At 40.2% G+C, this 10,375-nt stretch overlaps 1 pseudogene; it reads left to right on the top strand.

The window, feature by feature from the left end:
* LOC146616324 (uncharacterized) lies at nt 1–7,462 on the top strand (annotated as a pseudogene).
* The last annotated feature ends 2,913 nt before the right edge of the window (nt 7,463–10,375 follow it).

Below are 10,375 nucleotides of genomic sequence, written 5' to 3'. Positions count from 1 at the left end.
ATGGTTGATGGCAGTGATGGAGGGTTCTACTTCCACCACAATCCCTATGATGAGGTAGCGCTTGACCAAAACTACTAGGTCCAGGGCCTCCTGCTTGGGTTCCTGCAGTTCTACAACAACCACAAGCAGGTTGGTCAATGTGAGTACTGCATCAGGAGTACAAGATGAAGAATGAAAGAAAATACATACAGTATAAATTAGTGGTCAGACCACCAAACTTCCTCATTAGTAGGCATTCTGCTCTACCACCTGAGCTACAGCCACCCCAAAATTACCCCAAATATGTAAAAGCTAGACTATAGCTAAAGGACTTCTGGACTAAATTATATTTACAGATGTTCCTTAACTTGTTTTCTTCCCCCTTACATATTTATTGTACACATCGAAAATAAATGTTGGCAGAATATAAGAAAACATTTCTGAATAAAGTTCAGTAAATCAATACTACAACCTTTGTATAACACATAATTGAAAGCTGAAAAAAGTTAACTGAAAAAATTGCTTTTCAGCCTAAAATGCTATTTTGTGTACAACTTGATTTTAGCTTTACTTTTTTTAATGTAAAGCTGCTTTGCTGCATACAAAATATCTGCTTTTCTATAGCCATCTTGTCTGAGATCTCTAATTTCTCATAATACACAATGTTGCCCATGTCATCATTTTCTCTTACAAATGAAGTAATATCAAGACTATATCTTACAATAATTTTTAAAATACAGCTTCTCTGAATAATTGCACAGATTCAAGACCAAAATTGACTGTGAACTTTTGATTGTCAGTCACTTTTGACTTTTCCCACACTCTTAGAAAAGATGTGTTAAAAAATGACACAAAAAATGTGTTGTTACACTATTAACACATTTTGTGTGAATTTTAACATAACATGTGTAAGAAAATGTGTAAACATTGAAAAAATGTGTAAAACGCTTAACACACTTGATGTGTTGCACAGTTTAACACATTTTGTGTGTTATTTTCAGAATCTAACAACATGACCTAAAATTAGTAGCTCAGTAATTTGATGCTAGCCCTGTGTTTAGTGAAATAAATTGTAGATTAACAATGTATTATAACTATATTAACTGAATAAATAAAATGTTTAGTTATTGTTTGTTTTCCTTAATCCTTTCCTCATTACGTTCAACAAATAAAACATTTTATAATTCAATGTGGACCAAGGTGTGTATGGTGTACTAAAATTCTGAAAGAGGATTAATTTTTTATTTCTCAATATGTATGGCATACCAATTAATGGCCATGGCTATACTACAAGCATAAGTATCCACAAAGAACAGGCTTAATTTTGACCGTAACATGTGAATACAATTGAAGCAAAAGTAGGAAATTAAGAATACACATGCTGAAAATTGAAACAAAATCTGCCCAGCAACATGACATACCAGCAGCGGGAAGGGGGCGCTATCTTTCGCGCCACTGAGACAAAGGAGACAAAGATGGAGGTTACGTCGCCTAGTATGTTGTCAGACCTTACAGTAAGTATCATTTACCAGTTTATCTTAATGTACTGAAAATATGCCGGGTTTCTGGAAGAATGTGAATTTATATAAAATATTGGAGTTATGTAGGAGTTTTGAGTTTAAGTTAATTACTGCTTAACTATACCTAGCTAACCTTAATGTAACAGTCTTGCTAACATATCCTACTCTTAATTTTATTATTAGTTCTTGGCTTTCGTGCCATACTCCATTAGAGTTAATGTGTTTTGGTAGTATTTTTATGTATTACTTTATTCATGTATTTATCTATTTACTTTATTTATGTATTGGAGTATTCAGAAATTGCTCTTAGAACCAGTGTGGTAGTTGGCTAGCGGCTCCGACAGGCATTATGTTGTCTATGAGCAACGCCAGAGTCAGCACCTAACCATAGCAGTGTTGAGTAAAATGACAATATTGTCATTAGCTCTGAATATAGCAAATGTAGTTATCACCACGACTACTAGCACAGAATAGGAATAAAGACTGAGTAACTTTAACATAAAATATACCTCATATTGACAGAGATAATTATTTTTTCAAGCAGTTAAAGCAGTTTTTGCATCTAGTATGATTAACTAAAGTATGTGCACATTATTTTTTAAGGCTTATTGCTGGAAACATGCTCTGATATAGTTTCTTTTTATGCAGAACTTCTGAGGAAGTAATATTTAGTGTTATTAAAAAAACCAAACAACAGCAACTTGACCATGCAAATTATCTTACTTATTTAGCCATGTGTTTCATTTTTTCAGCACACATATGACAACTTAGAATCTGTCAAAGTCCTTGTAACCACTTTTATAGATGAGAAAGAAATTTGTAAAAAAAGAAAATTCTTATTGTCAGCAGTGCCACAGACATCGTAGGTCAAAGCCAAGCTCAGCACATGGGCTGTGTGCTTGATAGTTGCTAAAGTATAACACTGATTTCATGGAATATATTGATGTTGACAGTGAGGTAGACGTGAGGCTATCGTCCTGTCAGCCGGAGGGCCACCGATGGAAACCTCTCTTGGGGAGACAAAATCAGGTACACTTTGCATTTCTCCTGTTTCCTAAGTCATGAAATGTGTTTTAACAGTTATTAACTATTAGTCAGGATCAGATTTATTCACCAAGTAGCAACTAGAAGAAAATCAATTTATTTATTATTCAGAATTTCTTTTATTCATTGCGTTATAATCACGGTAGTTAAGAAACCGCCTTCCAGCCCTGGAGCAGGGTGCCGCCGGTGTGTCGAGCCACCTGGGGGGCTCTTCAACTGGTGGGGGAGATTGTCACATCTTGCAGGAGCTTTCCTCTCCTCAGGAGCTCCCTCTGCAGGAGGGGGAGATACAGGAGAGGTGGAGGAAGATCTCAGCCTGGGTGTTTATTGTCTTATGTAGTCTGGAAGATGAGTGGATGGTGGGGTGGGTGCAGTTTTCTCTGTGGTGGGGTTGGGTGGACTGTCCCGGGCTCTGTGGGGCCGGGCGGTGCTGCTGCACTGGGCCCGGTCTGGATGGGCCTGGGCCCCCTTTCCCTGGCGGGTCGCGGAGTATGGGGGTGCCTACTGGGGTCAGCGGGGGAGCTGGCCCCAGGGAGGGGTCACTTGCCCCTCCCTTCCTTCCCTCCCCATCTCCAGCTGCCTCCCTCTTCCCGCTCCACCACAACCACCCACACATGCAGGGCCTTGGAGTAGGGGTATGTCACCAGGGTGCAGAGGAGGCTACCCCCCCCTCTGTCCCCTTCTGGCTGCCTCTGCCTCAATTTTATCCCACAACTTAGACATTCACATTATTCACACTCTCATTACACATACATATAGTATCTTGGGGGTGGGCACGATACACGGAGTCCAAAGTACCATCAGGGTGTACACCCCACTCCTGGCGTCGTTGCCCACCTCCCAATTTTAAATACACGTAGACATTGAGGGCTAGCAGGAGGGACCATGCGCTTACCTGCTGCTCTCTGGCAGGTAGCTCCAAGCCCTCCTGGGTTTTAAATGCACCTTAGAACACACATGCATCAACACTACAATGAGCGGGTGGAGGGAGGTTTGGAGTCTTCTCTCACCCCCGTTCTCTGCGACCTGCTGGAGCAGGGGGGCTAGGACTAGGAGGAGGAGTTGGCCGTCCGACTGCGGTCTGGAGTGTGGAGCCTTCCTGCTGCTGCGGAGTCGGGGCGGTCTGCCTCCCCCCACCGCAGGGAAAAGGGAAACACCACCTGGGTCTGGGTGCAGTTCCCCCCTCCAGGGGCGGGGGCACCTAGACCCGGTTTGTAGAGTACGCTTGGGGAGTGTGATCGTGTGTACAACGTCTCTTTATGTCTGTCTCCACGTTGGTTGAGTGTGGAGTAAGTGCATATGAGAGCATGAGGGTGGGAATGGATGTTTGTATCTGTGTGTGCCTGTATGTCTGTGTCTATATGTCAGCTTGGGTGTCAGGCGCCACCTCTCTGGGGACATCTCAGGCCCTCCAAGGTTTGGAGGCCTATCTCCCCCTACCACCACTTCCCCTGCCAGTGGCGGACCCCCTCAGACATTGGTGCGTTGGTGGTTCTTTGTGTCCGGGGATGGGCGTCCAGGTACACACCGGCTCACTCCTTGGCGGCCGCTTATCGGGGCCTGGAGCCTGGGGCTCGCTCGGGCCACTTCGGAGGTGGGGTGCCCCCGGCCTCTCGGCCTGGGGCTCGGTCACTCAGGCGCAGCTGGCTGCCGGCGGAGCTCACGGGCGCGTCACTGCAACTCCCCCTGGCTTCTGCTCCGCGGCTGCTGAGTGAGCCCTCATCTGGGACTCTCCTCAGCTCTTTCCGGGACAGTGGCGCAGCTGGCCCTCTGTTGGTCTTCCTTGGTCTCTTGTGTTCTGAGGGCCTCTGGATGTCTGGAGTTTTGATCTCCTCCACACCTGCTTCACGCCCTGGAGGACGGGGCTGTGGCCCCCCCCCCACACCCTCTAGCAGATTATTACATGAAGGAACCTTTTAAAAAACAAAAAACAAGCGCGTCCATGCTCACAGGTGTACACACGGGTGATCACACCCACAAACTACACCCTCTTTGGCTCCTACCTCAAAGCACACTGTGTTCTGTTGATCTTATGTGCTGCACAATAATGTTTAACATTTAGTATTTACTGTCATATTCCCATATATCATTGTGATGTTGTTTATTCTATTACTCTTGTTCTCTTCTGCTTGCTTTCTTTTTTCTTTCTCAGCAGGTGATCCAGGTGATTGATATATGCATTTTTTTTTTCTCTGCCCGTTCTGTTGGTTTTTGTCTTTTGCCCTTCTCCCCCGTCCCTCTTCTCAGCTGTTTCTCTTTCCCTCTTTCTTTCTCCCCTTCTTTCCCCCAGTCAAGTCTGTCCCGTATTCAAGAATACTTCATGGGGAAACAACTGAGGAAGTTCAGCAGTGCGGGATCCAATGACAAAATCATGTCTTTATTCTGTCTTCTTCCACTCACCCCAACCAGTCACAGCAGATGGCTCCGCCCCTCCCTGAGCCTGGTTCTATTTTCTTCCTGTTAAACGGGATTTTTTTCCTTCCCACTCTCAACAAATTGCTTGCTTACAGTGGGTCATTTCATTGTTGGGGTTTTCTGTGTTTTCTTTGTATTATTGTAGAGTCTTTATCCTAAAATGTAAAATGCCTTGAGCTGTTGTTGTGATTTGGTTCTCTATGAATAAAACCGAATTGAACTGAAAAAAAAAAAAAAAAAAAAGAAACCGCCTTCTTCTGCTGCAGCTTTTTGAGTAAACTCATGCTTTTATGCTCTGTGGAAATTTGCTGTCATGACTTTGAAGATTATTGCAGAGAGGTAAAGTCTCTGGTGTTGCCTTTACACAGTCTACCATTACCACAGAAGAACAAATTCAACCCCTGAAGTCACTCAGGAAAGCCCCACAGATTCTTAAGGAGTATGAAACCTGTCGGTGCCATCGAAGAAGCTCCTTGTGAAGACTTGCATTGGGGATTTGGTGGAGAGGTGTGGTTAGTAAGTATAGCACTTTACTGTACTTTGTTAAAATTTTGCAATGAATGTTTTCCTTTAAAATGTTGAAGTGCACAGAAGTAAAAAAGTTTACCTTTGTTTTCCAGTTACCCTCTTAGTGCAGAGAAGCTAACTGTAGCGAAAAGCATCATCACCACTTTTCCATCCCTGAGTGGCAGGACAGGGGGAAGGATTTGTAAGTAAATTTAGCATTTTAGTAATTTAAATTCCACTACATACTGTAAATTGCACTTGTTCCCACTTACTGTGTATCGTTTAACCTTTATCTAATTATTTATTAGAGCTTTTTTTCTCAGTTAAAATTGCTCAGCTGTTACCCATATACCTCTGTCCTTTCTAACTAAGGAGCATTATTATGATCCAGTCTCTCATTGTGGATTCCTAGAGACTAAACTGCGCAACCTTAGACGGAATCTCGACCAGGGGCAGAGACGTTATAAGAAGTGAGAAGTGACAGATGACTGTGGTGAAGACAAGAAGCTCATGCGAGAGGATGGGAATACCAGCAGCACAGATGAGTGGGTCACCCAAGTTATTGCGGCCCTCAGCTGAGAACCTTCCAATTATCATGTCAGGCATGGAAGAAACATACACCAGTCTCAGAGCCTGGAATATTCGGAGAGTACCCACGGTTTTTGGACTTGCCAAGTCTGGTAAGTTGCTTGGTTCCCTGGTAATGGTTTATGTACTCCTTCTCCACTCAGTTGTGTTTTGCATACAAGTATGTAACAGGAGTCGATACATTTGGAGGTATGTTTATGAGCTCCTAGTGAATATTTTGAAAGTTTTATAACTTCAGAGTTTGATCATTACTCACTGCGCACTGATTACAATGAGCATCACTTTTCACATGGTCCAAAATCTTAGTCGTACCACCAAATGACTATCTAATAGTAGGGACATCAAATAACAATGCAGAAAGTGCTGCTCGTGGAAGTGAAAACCCTACAAAAAAATCACCTAAATCTGTATGAAACTCTGCTTTCAGCAGCACTATTTTCGGCAAAAAAGTTCTACAGGACAAACCGCAGACAGACAAAATAAGAAATTGTCTGCTAGAAAGTTGAACATCAGCTAAAAAGTCCAAATTTTTTCTCAGGGTCTGATGGACCCAAATCATAGCTAAAATTAAGGAATAATGGACTTGTATTCAAATACCACTCCAAGTAAATTGTTATGTTTCACTGTGTAGTTAAGCTTGATGTGGAATGGGTAACAGAAATGTGATACTGTAAAGTTTTATTTTAGCCATACAGCTACCAAATGGACAGAATGTACTTTTGGTTTAATGTATTTAATGCTTCATTTTAAACTTAAACACTTCTTTTATTTCTATAAGCTGGACTTGGAGTTTGGCAATCTTACAGGAGGAAAGGTGGACCTCTTTTTGCGAAAATGGGAAGCCAGTATCATTCCGAAGCTCAAATCAGTAGCTGCCCTGGAAACAAGAAACCCCCCCCCCCCCCCCCCCGCCGTGTGTTGACACACCTACTCCCACCAGTTGGTGCCAGTCGTTGCAGCCTTTTTTGCACTGGTATGTATTCAGTAAAGTTCTCACGGTATTTACCTGAGGAAAGCATTTGTCTACACCTCACTGAATACTTCTCTAAAAATCTATCTTTATCTTCCCCATCTCCAAGCCTGGAACAAGTATTGCATCGCTTTGCAGTGATCCTGAAGCATCATCCACAACACACCAACCCCAGCTGATATGCATCGGTGATCTAAAGAGGGCAACCAGGCAGTACATCATTGTTGCTAAGAATGACAGATTAACCATTTCTCTGAATGATGGCCTGACGTGTGCTGTGGATAAGCTTTTCAAACTGTACTGGGTATGTAACTTGTCCTATCCAGCACCAATTGGCTCCGTCTTCACCTTCTTTGAGTTTGTCTATGACCTGCCGCTGTCCACCCAAAGGAAAACCAAAGTGCTGGAGCTGATTGCACAGATTAAAGGATGCAAGTAAAATGTTCACCTGTCCAAAATGTAGAGAGTCTCTGTTCACAGAGGTGAGAAACCTAATTTGGCATCTTTGTCAAATACACTGCTTATCAGGACTGACCATTTTTATGCCTATGCAATGGAAAGGTCAGACAATAAAAACTGATTGGCTGAATTTTTTGATTTTCGTATTTAAACCCAAGGTACAAAATTTTATATCCTAGATGCTATATTCGCCAAAATGTAAGTTTTTCTGTTCGCATGCAACTGCACATTTGTTAAATGTTGACAATTTGTTGAAGATGACAATTGTTGCCTTTTAAAATTTTTAATTCATGTATTGTCTGGATTATATCAGAACATATATATATATATATATATATATATATATATATATATATATATATATATATATATATATATATATATGTATATATATATATATATATATGTATATATATATATATATATATATATGTATATATATATGTATATGTATATATATGTATATATATATGTATATGTATATGTATGTATATATATATATATATATATATATATATAGATATATTGAAAAAAGGGCAATCATATATATATATGGTTGCCCTTTTTTCATTTTTTTTTGACATTTTAATGATCTAGAGAGATAGAAAGCTAGTCAGATATGAATTTTGTTTGATTTTGTCAAGTAAAAATTTTGAAAAAAAATGTTAGCTTTGGCTAAAATTGAATTTAAAACATTTTAATTGAAAAGATTCTGACAGCTGTTCATTCAGTTTGTAATGATTTATAATATGCCAAATAAAAAATGGAATTCAATAAATATATACTCATCTTTTTTCTCCTTTTTTTTAAAAAAAAATTGAAGTGTACACGTTTTAACACATCTTTGTGTCAAAATAACACATCCTTGTGTTTACATTTTTTAACACAGAAGATGTGTTAAAGGAGCAGACACATTAATTGTGTTAAAACTGACACATCATGTGTTGTCCTTAATCTGATGCAGCACATGTGTTAAAATTTAACACATGATGTGTCAATTTTAACACATCCCTTCTAAGAGTGCAGTCCAATCTTTTCTAATTTTTCTTAACCAACAACTTACCTGGATAAAGACTAAAACATTCACTCTGCAGCTGAAGGTGGTGCTGAGTAATGGCTACGTGGAGCCTTTCATCTGCTACCACCAGGCATGTAGACAGGGAAAATTTGCAACTGAATATAGAAAAAAAGTAAAAAAATTAAAAAAAATTAAAAAAAAAGATTATATTGAAAAGAAAAATTAATTTGAGTGTTTTAAATCAACATTTCTTTCCCGTTTGCAAGACTTTGGGGGGAATCCCATTTATAACTTGGACAAGTTATACAATTTCTAATTCAACAATAATTTCCAGTGGACCAGCTTCTAGATCTCACACATATTACAGTGTATGTTTGTGGGATCCACATATTTGTTTTTAACATGTAAATGGTAGCAAAGTGGCAATCCAGGCAGGAAAGTCAGTACCCTCCCCCCAATCCACCACCACCACCACAAAAATAAAATAAAATAAATTAAAAATAAAAAATTCAGTTCATATGGCAAATGTATTGTTGGAAAGATAAAGTGATTGCTCTTGTTTGATATGGTGAACCCATCCAGTCAATCTATGAGGACCTGTGGTTAGTTCCATGTTTATAGACATTACAGTTGGAATATAGACATACAGCTCAAATAATTGTCTCCCTTTCTCTGACCTTTGAGTCCAACTCCTGTCCATGGTGCTGATCAAAAGCTGGAATGATGATATTATTTCTGCACTTACAGAAATAATAGGGATATGAGATCAAGTGTACTTGACCTAGTATGACGTGGCAGTAAATGTTCAAAAATATCAGCACCAGGGTCTGTCATCAAGTTGTACATGGAGCTGAAAGGGCATTCTCATATTAATTTTTCTTACAGTGACTCAACTCATTAAAGTACAGACATGAGTTTCAAAAATAAATAAATAAAATATAAATTTAAATAACTCTTTAAAGGCCTGGACCTGGATGGACATTTGGAAGAACTGTCTGTTTTATTCTGCTGTTTAGGAGCAACTGGAATGTCATCAGAATCAAGGTCAGAGTCAGGAAAGACTAAAACTACACCAACAGTCTGAGCAGACTGCTGCTCTACTTGATCACTGTGTTATCCAGCATGGTGCAATCTGAACCCACAGCAGCAGGGGAGGGGTTTTCACTGTCCTACAGATGAGAAACATGACATAATCTTTATTTTTTACATAGTTATGCAGATTTTTGAGGAGACATGCACTGTTTTATAACCATCCCTCCCCTGCTTACTAACCTACAAGTTTATTACTGTTTTAAATAAACAATAAGTTATGTTTCCTTTTTCATCAATAGTTTTTGGCTATTTTATATCAATTATGATTGCACTGACTCATCCAATTACGCCCTTTATGGGTCAAACAGGCCACCATAAGAGACATGCAAACGTAGCAAGCAGGTGTACTAGCTTACTTAGAAGCCTACCAACTATTGTCTTGTATATATAAGGATGCAAAGATTGTTCATGTGGGGATTTTACTGCGTTTGTCAGATAAATATCTGTCTTCAAGTACATTTCTTAGGAAGGATGAACACAGTGAAAGTCGCTGTAAGTCGCATTTCCTCTGTTTTCCTGCAGCATCATCATCATCTAGCTAGGAGGCAGCTGGATGATGCGGGATGCGGGACAACTTTCCTCCGAAAGTTTCGTTTCTTCCAGGACATCAGAGGAAATTTAGTCTTGGATCTGCTGCTTCTGTTTCAGTCAGTTTCGTTTCTAACGAGATGACGGAACTCGGAGGAGAAAAAGAAGACAGGCGTTCGTTGCTGTGATTGGACATCAGCAGCCTTTATATACAGCAGACTGATGCAGCATCACTACTTTCCCTGGCACTGATAG

This window comes from Diplotaxodon limnothrissa, linkage group LG16 (genome assembly GCF_057381915.1).
Source record: "Diplotaxodon limnothrissa isolate DT_005_m linkage group LG16, D_limnothrissa_male_GT1.1, whole genome shotgun sequence".
NCBI classification, from domain to species: domain Eukaryota; kingdom Metazoa; phylum Chordata; class Actinopteri; order Cichliformes; family Cichlidae; genus Diplotaxodon; species Diplotaxodon limnothrissa.
This window is presented reverse-complemented; position numbering and strand designations above follow the sequence as displayed.